Consider the following 15,889-nt stretch of genomic DNA (forward strand, 5'->3'; position numbering starts at 1 on the left):
TTTAATTTAATTAATTAAAAATTTCTAAAAGGTTCTTCTTCTGAAGAGCCCAAAAAAGCAGTCAGAATCCCTTTCTAGTGTTCTGTGTCAAAGTAACGCACTGCTGTGTTATTCTACCTTGCATGTCTGTGTCTTTCTGTGAGTATACATAGGAGCTTCTCTGCTTAAATTCTGGCCTGTTCTCTTCTCTGTACCTGTATCTGCTATAGCAAAACATCCCTTTCTTTTTCTTTCCTTTTATTGGATAGTCTTTCTATTTACATTTCAGATGTTATCCCCTTTCCCCCAATCCCATCCCCCCACCCTCCCATTGCCTTCATGAAGGTGTTCCCTCTCCCAACCTCCCTCCCCACCCCCAGCGCCTTGGCATTCCCCTACACTGGGAAAATGAGTCTTCCTGGACCAAAGGCCTCTCCTCCCATTGATGTCAGAAAATGCTGTCCTCTGCTTCACATGCACTTGGGGCCATGGGTTTCTCCATGCAAACTCAGTGGTTGGTGTTTTAGTCCCTGGGAACTGTGGTGAATTTGGTTAGTTGATAATGTTATTCTTCCCATGGGGTTGCAGACCCTTTCAGCTCCTTCAGTCCTTTCTCTAGCTCCTTCATTAGGGTCCACATGTTCAGTCCGATGGTTAGCTGCAAGCATCCTCCTCTGCATCAGTATGGTTCTGGCCATGCCTCTGAGGAAGCATCCATATCAGGTTTTTGCAGTAAGCACTTCCTGTTATCAGCAATTGTGCATGCATTTAGTGGCTACATATGGGATAGATCCCCAGGTGAGGCAGTCTCTGAATGATGCTTTCTCCAATCCCTGCTCCTCTATTTGTCCCTGTATTTCCTCCCGTGAGTGTTTTATTCTCCCTTCTAAGGAGTGAGGCAACCACCTTCTGGCCTTTCTTCTCATTGAGCTTCATAATTTCTGTGAATTGTTTCTTGGATATTCCTGAGCATTTTGGTCTAGTATCTGCTTATCAGTGAGTACATACTAAGAGTGGTTCTTTTCTGACTGGGTTACCTCACTCAGGATGATAGCTTCAAGATCCATTCATTTGTCTAGGAATTTCATGAAGTCATTGTTGTTTTTAATAGCTGAGTAATACTCCATTGTATAAATGTACAACAGTTTAGGTATCCATTCCTATGTTGAAGGACATCTGGGTTCTTTCCAGCTTCTGGCTATTATAAATAAGACTGCTATGAACATGGTTGGAGCTTCTTTTGTGGATATGCTTCTCGGCCATTTGGTATTCCTCAGTTAAGAATTCTTTGTTTAGCTCTGTACCCTATTTTTAATAGGATTATTTGATTCTCTAGAGTCTAACTTCTTGAGTTCTTTGTATATATTGGATACTAGCCCTCTATCAGATGTGGGATTGGTAAAGATTTTTTCCCAATCTGTTGATTGCTGTTTTGTCCTTTAGACAGTGTCCTTTGCCTTACTGAAGCTTTGCAATTTCATGAGGTCCCATTTGTCAATTCTTGATCTTAGAGCATAAGCCATTGGTGTTGTGTCCAGGAAATTTTCCCCAGTGCCTATGTGTTCTAAGCTCTTCCCCACTTTATGTTCTATTAATTTTAGTGTACCTGGTTTTATGTGGAGGTCTTTGATCCACTTGGACTAGAGCTTTGTACAAGGAAATAAGGATATATTTGCACTCTTCTGCATGCTGACTGCCAGTTGAACCAGCACCATTTGTAGAAGTGGTTGCCCTTGAATGTTTTTAGGTCCTTTGTTATAGATCAAGTTACCCTAACCATGTGGGTTCATTTCTGGGTCTTCAATTCTATTCCATTGATCTACCTGCCTGTCTCTGTAACAATACCACATGTGTGTGTTTTTTTTTTTAATCACAATTGATCTGTAATACAGCTTGAGATCAGGGATGGTGATTCCCTCAGAAGTTTATTTATTGTTGAGAACTGTTTTTTGCTATCCTGGGATTTTATTATTCCAAGTGAATTTGCAAATTACTCTTTCTAACACTATGAAGAATTCAGTTGGAATTTTGATGGGGATTGCATTGATTCTGTAGATTGCCTTAGGCAAGATGGTTATTTTTATAATGTTGATCCTTCCAATCCATGAGCATGGGAGATCTTTCCACCTTATGAGGTCTTCTTCAATTTCCTTCTTCAGAGACTTGAAGTTCTTGTCATACAGGTCCTTCACTTGCTTAGTTAGAGTCACATCAAGGTATTTTGTATTCTTTGTGACTATTGTGAAGGGTGTTAATTCTCTAATTTCTTTCTCAGCCTGTTTGTCCTTCCAGTAGAGGAAGGCTACTGATTGTTAGAGTTAATTTTATATCCAGGCACTTTGCTGAAGTTGTTTATTATCTGCCAGAGTTCTCTGGTGGAATTTTTGGGGTCACTTAAGGATACTATCATATCATCTGTAAATAGTGATATTTTGACTTCTTCCTTTCCAATTTGTATTCATTTGACTTCTTTTTGGTCTATGATTGCTCTGACTAGTAATTCCAGTACTATATTGAATAGGTAGGGAGAGAATGGGCAGCCTTGTCTAGTCCCTGATTTTAGTAGGATTAATTCAAGTTTCTCACCATTTAGTTTGATGGTAGCTACTGGTTTGTTGTATATTGTTTCTACTATGTTTAATTATGGGCCTTGAATTCCTGATCTTTCTACGACGTTTAACATGAAGGGGTGTTGAATTTTGTCAAATGCTTTCTCAGTATCTAAAGAGATGATCATGTAGTTTTTTTCTTTGAGTTTGTTTATATAGTGGATTATGTTGATAGATTTTCATATATTGTACCATCCCTGCATCCTTAGAATGAAGCCTACTTGATCATAGTGAATGATCATTTTGATGTGTCTTTGGATTCAGTTTGCAAGAACTTTATTATTTTTGCATCGATGTTCATGAAGAAAATTAGTCTGAAGTTCTGTTTCTTTGTAGGGTCTTTGGTTAGTTTAGGAATGACCGTAATTGTGGCTTTGAAGAGTGAGTTGGGTAGTGTTTCTCTGTTTCTATTTTGTTGAATTGTTTGGAGAGTATTGGTATTAGGTCTTCTATGGAGGTCTGATAGAATTCTGCCCTAAACCCATATGGTCCTGGGCTTTTTTTGGTTGGGAGGCTTTTGATGACTGCTTCTATTTATTTCTTCAGGTGTTATGGGGATTTTTAGATGGTTTATCTAATCATGATTTAACTTTGGTACCTGACATCTGTCTAGAAAATTGTTCATTTCTTTTAGATTTGTCAGTTTTGTTGAGTATAGGCTTTTCTAGTAGGGTTTGATGAATTCTTGAATTTCTTCATTTTCTGTTGTTATGTCTCCCCTTTCATTTCTGATTTTATTGATTTGGAAACTACTTTCTCTGTGCCCTCTAAGTAGTCTGGCTAAGGGTTTATTGATCTTGTTGATTTTCTCAAAGAACCAGCTCGTGGTTTTGTTGATTTTTTTTTGTATAGGTCTTTTTGTTTCTATTTGGTTGGTTTTAGCTTTGAGTTTGATTATTTTCTGCCATCTACTCATCTTGGGTGTATCTGCTTTTTTTGTTCTAGAGTTTTCAGGTGTGCTGTCATGCTGCTAGTGTATGCTCTCTCCAGTTTTTTTTTTTTTTTTTTTTTTTTTTTTTTGGAGGCAGTTAGAACTATGTGTTTTCCTCTTATTACTGATTTCCTTGTGTCCCATAAGTTTGAGTATGTTGTGCATTCATTTTTATTAAATTCTAAAAAAGTCTTTGATTTCTTTTTTAAACTCTTTTTCTTGACCAAGCTATCATTGAGTAGAGTATTGTTCAACTTCTATGTTTATGTGGGGTTTTTGTTCTTATTGAAGACCAGTATTAGTCCATGGTGGTCTGATAGGATTCTTGGGATTATTTTGATGTTATTAAATCTGTTGAGGCTTGTTTTGTGACCAACTATATGGTCAGTTTTGGAGAAGCTGTCTTGAGGTTGCCCAACATCCTTTCTGCCCTTATATGAAAGGCCTGCCACTGTGGATAGAAGCTTCTCAGATCCCCTAGAAGTGTTTGCTGGTTGCTGGGCTATCCTCTCAAAATGGGACTATGTGATGGTACTGTTGCCCAGGGGCAAGGTTCAACACCTACAGGCCTTCTGACCTCTCTTGGTCCCATGCTTGTGTGGTAAGGACTTTAACTGCTGAAGCAGTTCAGAGTTCTAGTGTATTGCTTTAGGATCTAGTCAAGGGCTAGAAGTCCTACCAGTTATTTGAATGGTAATATTTCTGTGTGAAATGTTAATGAGGTATAAAGTTGCTTACTAGGTACCTGGCCAATCAGGTAAAAAGAGAGCCTAAGGTGTCATGGAGTGACTGCATGGAACAATTCTCATTCCTCTGGCTGAGAGAATAAAGAGGCTGGGAATACCCAAGTGTAGAAACATAAAGGACAGAGCCTTATCTTACTGACATGTGCACCTCTGAGGATATGCCCTTGCTTGGTGCTAAGTTGAGAAGGGAGGCTGGTGGTTTTGACTACAGACTTCTCGGCAATGGTTGTCCAGTTAGCAGTGCTGAAAAGGATGCAGATTCTTTGCAAAGCCTCACTGTCCAATTACAGAGCAGAGCATGGAAGGGTGGGCTTGGCACCAAGAATTAATAACTAAATCAGAACTTAATAAACAGAAAAGGTATTGAAAAATACTGTTGTTTATTTCCTAGAACAATGCTTTATTTTGTTTGTTTGCTTGTTTGGGAAAGGGTTTCTCTGTGTAGCTCTTGCTGTCCTGTTGCTAGCTCTGTAGACCAGGCTGGCCTCAAATTCATAGAGATTCACTTGCCTCTGTCTCCCAAACTCTGGGATTAAAGTTGTGTGTCACTACACCTGGGCTAGGACAGTGCTTACGAGTAACGTGTATATAATTCAGTTGGAAATCTTGTCACAAGGTAGCAGATTTGGGGTGGGACCAGAGGGTCTCAGCTGGAAGGAGTCCCAGGTGATACAGATGCCTCCAGTGGCAAGAGCTGTGTTTATACTTTCCTGTTAGGCATGGAGAGCACATCGCTGCAGGACTTCATTTGGATAACTGTGTTCCATGTCAAAGAAAGCATGTGTCGGGTTCTCCTATCTTTCATCCTTATGGTGGGACTTTATCACATCCTTTCTCCAAAGCAAGTTTTCCAGGATTTGCCTAGCTGGCATGATTATGCATAAGTGACAGTCTGGCCTCTTCTAAGTACTTCTACCATCTTAAACAGAAACTTCTCACCCCACAAGTCAGAGGGCTCTACCTAGAGAAATTTTAGATAATTCCTCTAAATGACCAGCAGTTTGTGATAACTAGAGTGTGTTTATTGTTCAATTTTCTGCTTATGAACTGAAGAATCACCCCCACTGTACCCTGTGAGTGCATGCACATATGCCCCCGACAGGCTTTTGGGATGATATATGTGTTTTCTTCCTAGGGAATTATTTTGCCAGTTCAGGGTAAGAAGAAATTTTATTGTCCTCAAACTTCTTGGATGTCCTTAAACTATATTTTATAAATTGAAGGTATAACAAACAGGGTAGAAGCCAAAGCCAAAGCCAAAATGTAGAAATCTGGGAAGATCTTGGGACAACAACAGCCAAAGAATAAACTGAAAGAGTTCTGGCCACTGTCAGACTTTGGCAGCTACTTGTGGTATCTCATGTTGGTGCTGCGCCCAGGAGCACCATAAGTGGACTCAGTCACTGAATTCCTTCTGCTGGGGGATTGAGAGCTGGCTGGATGCCTCCTTTTCCCCAAGTGAGCTCTTCCATCTGGAGAGAGATGGTACAAAGGTGAGTGGACAGATAAAAATAAATACTGCAATTCAAGCACTCCAAGTTACAAAATGGAAGACACATTTCCTGCTGAGGTGGTTTTTATGATGGTATCCATAGGAACACCTGCCTCCTGACATCTGAAGTGACAATGCTGCTTCCATGGCTTTCTCCCACACTTCTTGTTAATGTTGATCACTACACTCTTCTGAAACATGGGAGAGAATGGCATTTGGCAGGAGTGATTTTGCAAAGGAAGGAGCAGCAAAGAGAAGGTGAGTGAGGTCCCAGGAGTTCAAAGAGACAAAACTGTGATATTGGCTCCTCCAGAGACCCTGAAGCCATGGCTGCAAAGTTCTTAGACCCATACTTGGATAGACACATTTTCCTCCCTCCCTTCTTCCTTCCTTCACTCATTCTCTCTTTCGTCTCTCTGCCATTTTGATTTTAGATAGAGTTTTGCTAAGTTGCCCTTAAATTCACAGCACTCTTCCTTTTAAATGGTAGGATTACAGGTGTGTGCTATCATATCTGGCATTGGTGTGTGTGTGTGTGTTTGAGGGCCACCTGCTCTCAATTGCTACTGTGGAGCTGGGCTATTGTTTAATGAAAGTAGCTGTAGACAATACATAAACAAATTTGGCTGTGTTCCAACTAAACATTATTTATAGACACAAGCAGGAGGCTTATTATAGCCAGCAGACTCTGGTGTGCTGATTCCCACATTATAGTCACAACAAAGGCTGAAAACAGGATACATGTTCCTGCTTGAATTATGACAGGAGCTGGGAAGAGTAAAGAATCTGGGATGGAGAAGATGGCAGGTGGTAATAAGAGAGTTGGGTGGGAAGTGAGAGGAGGAGGGAACTGGGCTATGTTCCACGCAAGGAGCCAATAGACTAACTGGAAATTAAAAAGAGAAAGAAAAAAATATTAACCCAAAACCACAGAAAATTGAGTGTTGAACTTTACTCGGGGTTACATGCAAGCCAATGAAGTTTCATTACATTTTTTCCATGCACAATTAATCTACTCTTCTCAGGCCATAATATTGTCAAGTGACGAACTTAATCAGAGCAGGCACAATGAAGTTTGTGCTATGAAATCACTGTCAAGTTTTGCCTCTGTCAAAATAATTGTCCAGCTGACTCTGTCAGCAGAGTACCAACAATTTAGAAATACATAATTTACAACCAGAGATGATGGAATCTAGAAAATATTTCTTAGGAAAGAATGATGTTTCAGCTGCCAGATAGCAAAACAAGTATTTTTTTTTATTATTAACATACTGGTGCCTATGACGTTTTCACCATCTCAGAGATTACGGAGTGTGTGTGTGTGTGTGTGTGTGTGTGTGTGTGTGTGTGTGTCAGAGAGAGAGAGAGAGAGAGAGAGAGAGAGAGAGAGAGAGAGAGAGAGAGAGAATGCTTTGTCCTTTTGTTAAAGTGTTCAGAAAGCTCTGGAGACCTTATTAGTGGTTTTGCAATCATGTACCCATTCTGCATACTTTGAAAAATGGTTTTAGCTCTTTTTAAAGGAGCCTTTTTCTCCATAGTTTTTTAATGGGCATTGTTGCTTTGTTGAGTCAGTAGCTCAAAGGGGAAAGAGTGCAAGAGGCAATTTGCACTACCACTTTAGGGAATGTGTTTTTCCCCAAAATACGGAAGCTGGAGGCTGGCAGCTGGCGAACTGCATGGAATTGCAATATTCTCTGAGTCTTTTCTGTCTCTTATCAGATCTAAACCACTAACTTGCCAAGGTCTTTTTTTTTTTTTTGCAAAGCTATGAATACTTATGACCCTTCTCCAAGTGATGAAGTTCACTCTTTATCATGATAAAGTGAGAGGTTTGAGAATCTTTAGAAATAATTAAATCCCTCATGAATGTGACCAATACATTTAGAACAGAGATGTGACTGTGTTTTATAGCTAGTTTCTCTTTTCTATCATATTACAGTTAGATGAGAAGGTACCACCTGAAAGAGCTGGGCATAACTAGACACTGATGCTTCAATAAGTTGATGCTTCAATCTTGGACTTTCCAGGACCTAGGATTGTAACCATACTTTTTGGCTATTTTATTTTATTGGGTTCTTTAACTGACCACCCCTCTCAATCTAAATCTCTTCCAAACCCCTGACACTAGAAAGAAGAGAAAGAAGGTTAGAGGGAGAAAGGGACATAGATCTTTTTAGACTACTTCCTGCTGATTAGGGCCATCAAGTTTCTTGGGGCAAGTCCAATGTTCACTGCCAAGGTATCGCCAACCAGCAATTTAACAATCCAGCAAACAGCAAAAGTAATCAGCAAAAGCAGCAACAGAGAACAGCAGCAACAAGAGCAGCAACCACTGCAGCCTTCAGGGCTCTGGCTTGCTTATTTATTTATTTATTTATTTATTTATTTATTTATTTATTTATTTATTTATTCATTCATTCATTCATTCATCTATCTATCTATCTATCTATCTATCTATCTATCTATCTATCTATCTATCTATCTATTTATTTATTTATATCTTAAATGCTGTTCCCTCTTCCCTCACAAAGTTCCTCCTCCCTCCCCTCCTTCTCCTCTGAGAAGAAGAGCTCCCTGAGCACCCCACCCTCAACCCTGGCACATTAAGTCTCTGAAGGATTGGACGTATCCTCTCCTGTTGACAAGGCAGCCCTGTTGAAGAACAGATTCCACAGACAGGCAACAGCTTTAAAGACAGCCCCCACTCCAGTTGTTGGGGTGCCCACATTGAGACTGAGCTGCAGATCTGTTACATATGTTCTGGGTGTCTTGATCCAGCCATTGATTGTATGCTCTTTGGTGGGTGGCACAGTCTCTGAGAACTCCCAGGAATCCAGATTACTTGACTCTGAGTTCCTGTGTCCTTCAGGGCCTTCCTCAACTCTTCCATAAGAGTCCCAGATTCCCGTCCAATGTTTGGCTGTAGGTATCTATATCCATTTCAGTTGACTGCTGGGTAGAGTCTCTCATAGGACACTTATGCTAGGCTCCTGTCTACAAACATAACACTATCATTAATAGAGTCTAGGTATGGTCCTTGCCCATGGGATGGGTCTCAAGTAGGGACACTTTTTGGTTGTCCATCCCTTCAGTCTCTGGACAACCATATTTCTTTTAGACAGGGCAAATTTTGGTTCAAAAGTTTTGTGTGTGGGTTGGTATCCCTATTCCTCCACTGGGGCTCTGCATAGCTACAGGAGGTGGCCTCTTCAGGTTCCATGTCACCACTGTTGGGCATCTTGGCTAAGGTCACCTGCATTGAACTTTGGGAGCCTCCCTTATCCCAGGTCTCTGGGATGTCCTAAAGATTTCCCCTCCTCACACCCCCAGCAGCTGCACATTTCCATTCATTCTAATGGCCCTCTGGACCTCTCTCTTATCTCTTCCAACACCTGATCCTTCTATGGCATTTTTATATCCTCTCTAGAGTCCCAAGAATTCCAAATGTAAATTATCTTCAGGTAGCAGAATCATGTCTCTGCTAGAGCACAAGGCAAATCATAGTTAGGTGCTGTGGGCAATCAGAAGTAGCCCCATATCCTACACCTGGGACTAAAACAAAAACATATTTGCATAACTGTACTGGTTGTTTTTTTGTGTCAACTTGACACAAGCTGGAGTTATCACAGAGAAAGGAGCCTCAGTTGAGGAAATGCCTCCATGAGATCCAGCTGTAAGGCATTTTCTCAACTAGTGATCAAGGGGGGAGGGCCCAGCCCATTGTGGGTGGAGCCATCCCTGGGCTGGTATACCTGGGTTCTATAAGAAAGCAGGCTGAGCCAGTCAGGGGAAGCAAGCCAGTAAGTAACATCCCTCCATGGCCTCTGCATCAGCTTCTGCATCTTGACCTGCTTGATTTCCAGTCCTGACTTTCTTTGGTGAAGAACAGCAATGTGGAAGTGTAAGCAGAATAAATCCTTTCCTCCCCAACTTTCTTCTTGATGTTTGTGCAGGAATAGAAACCCTGACTAAGACAATAACAAAACTGGGTTTTAAAAGAAACCAAAATTCTCACCACATAGGACAGCAAACAAGAAATGTGTTTAGAAGCTACACAGTCAACAATATTTTGTTATATCAGCTCAGATGGGCTACTATACCAATAAATATCTTATAAACTTTTACCATGCTATCCAGTATACTCTTATCTGAGATATCCTAGCAGATTAAACTCCTACTTGGCATGTAACCATGTATTCTTTGACCCATTAAATTAATTGTCCTGGGCCAGAAAGATGGCTCAGTGGGGAAAGGGTTTATTGCACAAACCAGATAGAGGACTTGAGTTTGATCCATGGGTGGGTCCTTTCTGGTGGCAGGAGAGAACCAGCCCAAGACAATTGTTGTCTGACTTCCCACCTGTACTGTGGCATGCACAGACCTGAACAAATCAACACATGTGCATAAAATATTTTTAAAGAAAAATTCCTCCTTAAAATACACATTCCATTTTACTTTATTTACTGACACCCACTTAGCATGCTAGATATACCTACTGCTTTTCTCTTCGTCCTCCATAAAATACAGTTCATTCCTATGGTGTGCTGACTATTCATTGCATGTGTATTATTTCTCAGGATGCTCCCGCTTGTGAAGCTGGATGTTTATGAAGTATCTCTAACTTGTTTTGTCAGTTTTTGAAATAATTACATAATTTAATGAAGTATTATATAAGTAGATGATACATGAACACATTCATAATTCAAAGAGTTATTTTTTTTCCTGTGAAAATAAGGCTGGAGGCTTTACGAAGACTCAATAAAGACAGGTTGCTGTAAAGGAAATTGCTGTTCAATTAGGCATGAGAAATCTGCAAAAGATCTCAGAAGCAAAGCTCCACGAGGATTCTGTATGCTGTATGCTTGCAAGTATATTTTAGTTCTTAAATGGAATTGAAAAGGAAAATTAGAAGTAACAATTTATGGACCAGAGAGAGGACAAGGCAAGCCATTTCTCTTACTAACACCTAAGAAAGTCTTGATTATGCATTGGAGATTGGTGATCACACACACATTTCGAATAATACAGTAAAGGCATGCATGTGTCATTTTTAGTAATTTTCATTTTATAGTGCTTTTAATACAATTTTAATTACTTGCATGGATTCCCTATGACCATATAATATCTTAAACATAATATATTTGAATTCTCTTCTGTTTATTTGTCATGCAGTCACAAATCTTCACAATGGCTGGTAAAATTTGGTTCAAGTAACTTGACCTAACCTCATGATGAAACCTCAAGTTCCTCTCGACCATTGTTTCTCCCATCCATGGGCTTCCTTTAATCTCCGTGCTAGTCATGCCATCTTCCTCCACAGGGACGTTTGCTAGGCTGTTCCCTCATCCCAAAGCACTCACTTTTCCCCTCAGCTCACCTTTGATCTTCCTGAAGATGTCTAATGTTGGTAAACATAGGAGATAGGTTAGCTTGGGACCCCTACTTGGTTTATGAGTACTCCCTTTTGCAATAATGTATATGGCAGCTCAGTTCATTCACCCACTCATACTGTGCGCACACACCTCTCTCCTAACAATGTACCCAGCATCACCAGAACTTCTTCAAATCCCCTATCTGTATTGGAATGTCCGTATTCCCATCTTTGAGAAATGGAACCCAGAGCTTTAGTCATGCTAGAGAAGCACCCTAGCACTGAGTTACATCTCCAACCTGATGGTGTATCCCATCTCCCAATCTAGTGTCCTATGTTGCCTAACTAGATTTTTGGTGGGTTTGGTGGATTAAATACATTTTAGACACAGGATATTTTAAAAATATGAGGCATTTATCAGAATATAATCTTACTTTCAATTGTGTTATATCGGACTCTTCAATATATGTTCTTCAAATATATTATATTTGAGTGATACGTTTCTTGGCAGTGTTATTACTTATGACTATTGTAGCATTTAATAATAACAGAAATTTTATCTGTGGATAAAAAGAAACAAATTTTAACAAATCCAAAGTGCACTCCTCTCCTAAATGCTTGAAACACAGGCCACTGATTTTATGGAAGATTTTTTCCTTCAAATATGGTACAACCACAGACAAAATGGACACTATAACCTCCTGGGAAGAAGTTGAGCCTATGTCTATAGATCTTATTTGGCATCATGGAATTTAAGAAACTAGCAAGAGAGACAACAAAAATCATTCTGGTTGTACCACCATTGAGCATCTTCTGAGAACAGGTCCCCTGTTAGGTGTAAAACTAACAGCTCTTCACTGCATCCAGGGTCCTAGATTCTTTCTGATAAGAACTCAGTATTGGTTTCTTTGAAGTATTTTGTTTTTAGCTGATGGCTATGGAAGTAGGTCATTGCCTTCATTTTCATTCCCAAAGCTATAGCTTTGCAGAGAGAAAGATCTTGGAAACCAACCAAGAAAGGCTGTAATGCCCATTAGGGGACAACTGCAATAGCAGCTTTCCACTTATGCATCTGGAAGGTCCCGAATACTTTATATCATGGCAAACTTTCACATCAACCCATTAGGTTCTAGGAACTTCCAGCTTCAGCTTATAGGCAGTAAAACTAGGGCTCAGAGAGGTTAAAAAATTGGCTCAATGCCACAAAACTAATAAATATATCTTAGAGTTGAAACCAGCTTGACTCCAAAGCCTACATAATTTCCACTTTGCCAAGCTACTTAAGTTTTCTCTAAGGAAAAGAGCTAGTCTTTTGTTGACTTATTGCTGAGTTGTTATCAGATAGTGTTTAGATTTCTCTCAATTCAAATTGAGATATTTGCACCCTGTCTGGGTAAGTCAAGCTACAAAATCAATGGCACATCTTTTGTGTCAAGTCACTTCCTAGGCATATTTTTATGGAGACAAAATTAAGATAAAACAAGGGATTGAAACACATTTCTTGCATTTCAGAAACTGCTTTTGACTAAACAATGAGCTACCAGGACTGGGAAAGACGAAAATTCACATTCATCTTTACCTTTACACGGTACCTTTGTCAAACACTCAAAAACTATTGCACTGGAAAACTACCCACAGTATAACAATTGGGAACTAGTCAAAGACAGAATCCTTTCTAGGTATTCCAATACCAGGCATTGTTTATAAAGTGTTGGCAAGCTACAAGGGGCAAAAAAGGGAATAGTGAGGAAATGCAGAGTAGTTACTATAGGAAGTGCCCCTCTCCAGGGACCAGAGGACCCAAGGGACAAAAAAAGAAGAGATTCTGCTAGAGCCTAGTAGTCTTCATAACTACTTATTTGGGAATTCTGATACTCCTCCAACTGGGGCTCTGTACGCTGTCCATATCAGATCCGCTAATATCACTGAAGCATTCAGTTGCTGGCAGCAACCAGCATTTGCCCATCACCACAGCTGCTTAAAAAGCAGAAGGCCATCTGCTAAGTCAGATATCCCACTAGAACCAAATGCCTTACCCTTTTCTTCCACTTTCCAATCTGCTGTCATTCTTTCTCAGTGGTAGCATTTAACCATAGGTCAACAGACTGAGAATTTTAATTTGCATTTTCGTAATAAAGAGGTGACTGAAAGGAAAAAAAGGAGTAGAATCAGGTGATTGACCAGCCATGGTCTATTATGTGTTTGACAATATGACCAATTTATATGAAGGTTTACCTTATATTTTCTCCCAAGGGAATTAAGGAATTGCATCTCATGCAAGGGAAGTTTATCTAAGTAGTTTGGGGGTCCAGAAATCTATCTGTCTGCTTTCTGAGTTCAGATACAGTTTGCACAGCAAGTTCAGATAGTGAGTGAAATCTGGTGTGTGTGAGAGAGAAGAAGGGGGGACAGGGAGGGAAGACAAAAAGAGGGAGGGGGAGGGGAGGACAAGGGGGAGATGAAGAGAGGGACAGGGAGAGATCAGCTTTTATTTCATATTCTAGTGGCAGTGTTCACACATAGGATTATGGAAGTGCTGAAAACATCTATGGGTTAATTCCTCAATCCAGTAAGCATTCATAATGATGACCCTATTGAGAATCATTTCCTAAGAAAGAATTCACGTGCTATGCCCTGTGGTTATTATATATGGTGCAAGTTTTCATGGGCCATTATTTTCTTTTTGGCCTAAGTTGTGTATCATGGGATCCACTGTATAGCTTTGAAATGCACACATATATTAATTAGCAGACTTTGTCCTCTGCTGCCACAGTGAACCACCATCAGAGCTCTCCAAGGCAAATTATAAAATGTATCTATGTATCATTTAGCCAAGTGTGTGATCGGAACTGTATCCTTTGCTTTTTGCCCTTTGCAAATCACTTTTTTCTTTCTGAGTCTTTATTTCCCCATCTGCAAAATGGAGCCAATAATAACTGCCCTGCCAACCCATCCCAAAGACAAGGGTCATATAAAAGCTATATATCTGTAGCACCCATAAATGCAAATATTCCTAGTCTTTTACTGTCTGTTTGAGCTCTCCCAGCTCATCAGGAGTTTATGGCACCTTCCCAGCCTGGGTCCTTTTGAGCAAAGTGACAATTCTAGTATCATTTCTTTACCTTTCTGTGACAACATTTACAGTCCTACTGTGGTTTTCTGGCTCTAGCTCTCAGGTGACTCCTGCCAGTCACGACCTATTTATTTAGCTCACGTTGTCCCTTTCTGAGTCATCATAGACACTGTTGCCAGACACACTCTAAAAGCAGATCTCTGATCTTTTCTTTCTCATAGTTAAAACAAAACAGAGGCATTAAATTCTCTTCACTTGCCATAGGTAAGTCTAACTTTTCTCAGTATATGCTAATCAAGATCCTTTCCCAACCTCACATGCTTCTTATTTCTAGCACCAAAGTTCTTGCCACACAGACTATCCCTTGTTCTCTGTTAAAATTCTAAGAAACCTAGATTCAAGTTCTAGTGCAGATGCTCATTAGCAGTGCAACCGGCGACCTGTTCCTATTCTCTCTCTCTCCCTCCCTCCCTCCCTCCCTCCCTCCCTCCCTCCCTCCCTCCCTCCCTCCCTCCCTCCCTCCCTCCTCTCTCTCTCTCTCTCTCTCTCTCTCTCTCTCTCTCTCTCTCTCTCTCTCTCTGTCTCTCTTTCTGTGTCTGTCTTTCTTTTCGTATTTAGACATGATCTAATAAAATTTCTAAATCTTCAGAAAAAGAAGGGAACATTCTTCATGTGTCTAGGCAGAATAAATAAATAACCGGCATAAGATAAATTCAGAGAAGGACGTCGTCTATCTTCTGGTGGCAGGCATCGGGTGAGCCACGATGGATGCATACATACACGTACACCCAGGAGCTATGGAGGAAGAAGCAGTACAAAGCTTTCTTCTGAGGGTTTGCAGCTGGCAATCCCGCCAGCTCTCAGTGCTGCACAGGGCTCCCCGCCCCACCCGGCCTGATAAAGAGCAAAGGCTAAGCGAGGTTATGTCATTTACAGGATTCATGTCCGATGTGGTGGTCTCAAACGCCGGGTTCCTAAGGGTGCAACTTAGGGCAAGCCTGTCCACCGTTGTGTTAATCAGCTGAAATATCCCCGAAGCCTTCAGTTTCGTGCTGGGCACCTTTGTGGGGCTTTGGGAGTCCTGAATTCTTACTGGATTGGCGAAGACTCCACATATACATTCTTTGGTCATCCTCATTGATCCATTCCATAAAGCTATCAGAAGAAATCCTGACACTCAGTGGATCACCAAACCAGTCCACAAGCACAGAGAGATACGCGGACTGACATATGCTGGCCACAAAAGCCATGACCTTGGAAAGGTCACAAGTTCCACCACCAAGAGAAGGTGGATCTCTTCCTGCAGCCTGGAAAAGGCAAAATACTTTCCAGCTCCATCATTACTGCTACTACATATAATATTTGTAAAATTCATATTCAATGCACAATTTAGGACAGTCGAAAATAAATTTAAAAATTATATAGCAATGCTTTATGCCAAAAGACAATAAAGTAGCACGTTTAAAATAGTCGGTAACGGGGGATATGCTAACAAACAACTGTTCGCCCAGTAAAACTAACTTGAAAATATAACAGGTGCAGGCAAGTTTTTGCTATGATTTGAATGTTAAACGCTCTTTGAAGGCCCATGTGTTAAGGCTTGCTCCCCAGGCAGAGCTCCTGAGAGGGGGTGGGACCTTTAGGAGGCCGGAAGTCTTGGAAGCCTTTAGGTCCCAGGAACTATGTGC

The 15,889-nt window shown here is 40.6% G+C and overlaps 1 pseudogene across 1 annotated transcript; it reads left to right on the forward strand.

Annotated features, from left to right (window-relative positions):
- Positions 1–14,969: 14,969 nt before the first annotated feature.
- On the forward strand, positions 14,970–15,560 carry LOC308414852 (large ribosomal subunit protein eL15-like; annotated as a pseudogene). The gene has a single exon. The product of its transcript is annotated as a large ribosomal subunit protein eL15-like (transcript).
- Positions 15,561–15,889: the final 329 nt, after the last annotated feature.

Source organism: Micromys minutus (genome assembly GCF_963924665.1).
Source record: "Micromys minutus genome assembly, chromosome: X".
In the NCBI taxonomy this organism is placed as follows: Eukaryota; Metazoa; Chordata; class Mammalia; order Rodentia; family Muridae; genus Micromys; species Micromys minutus.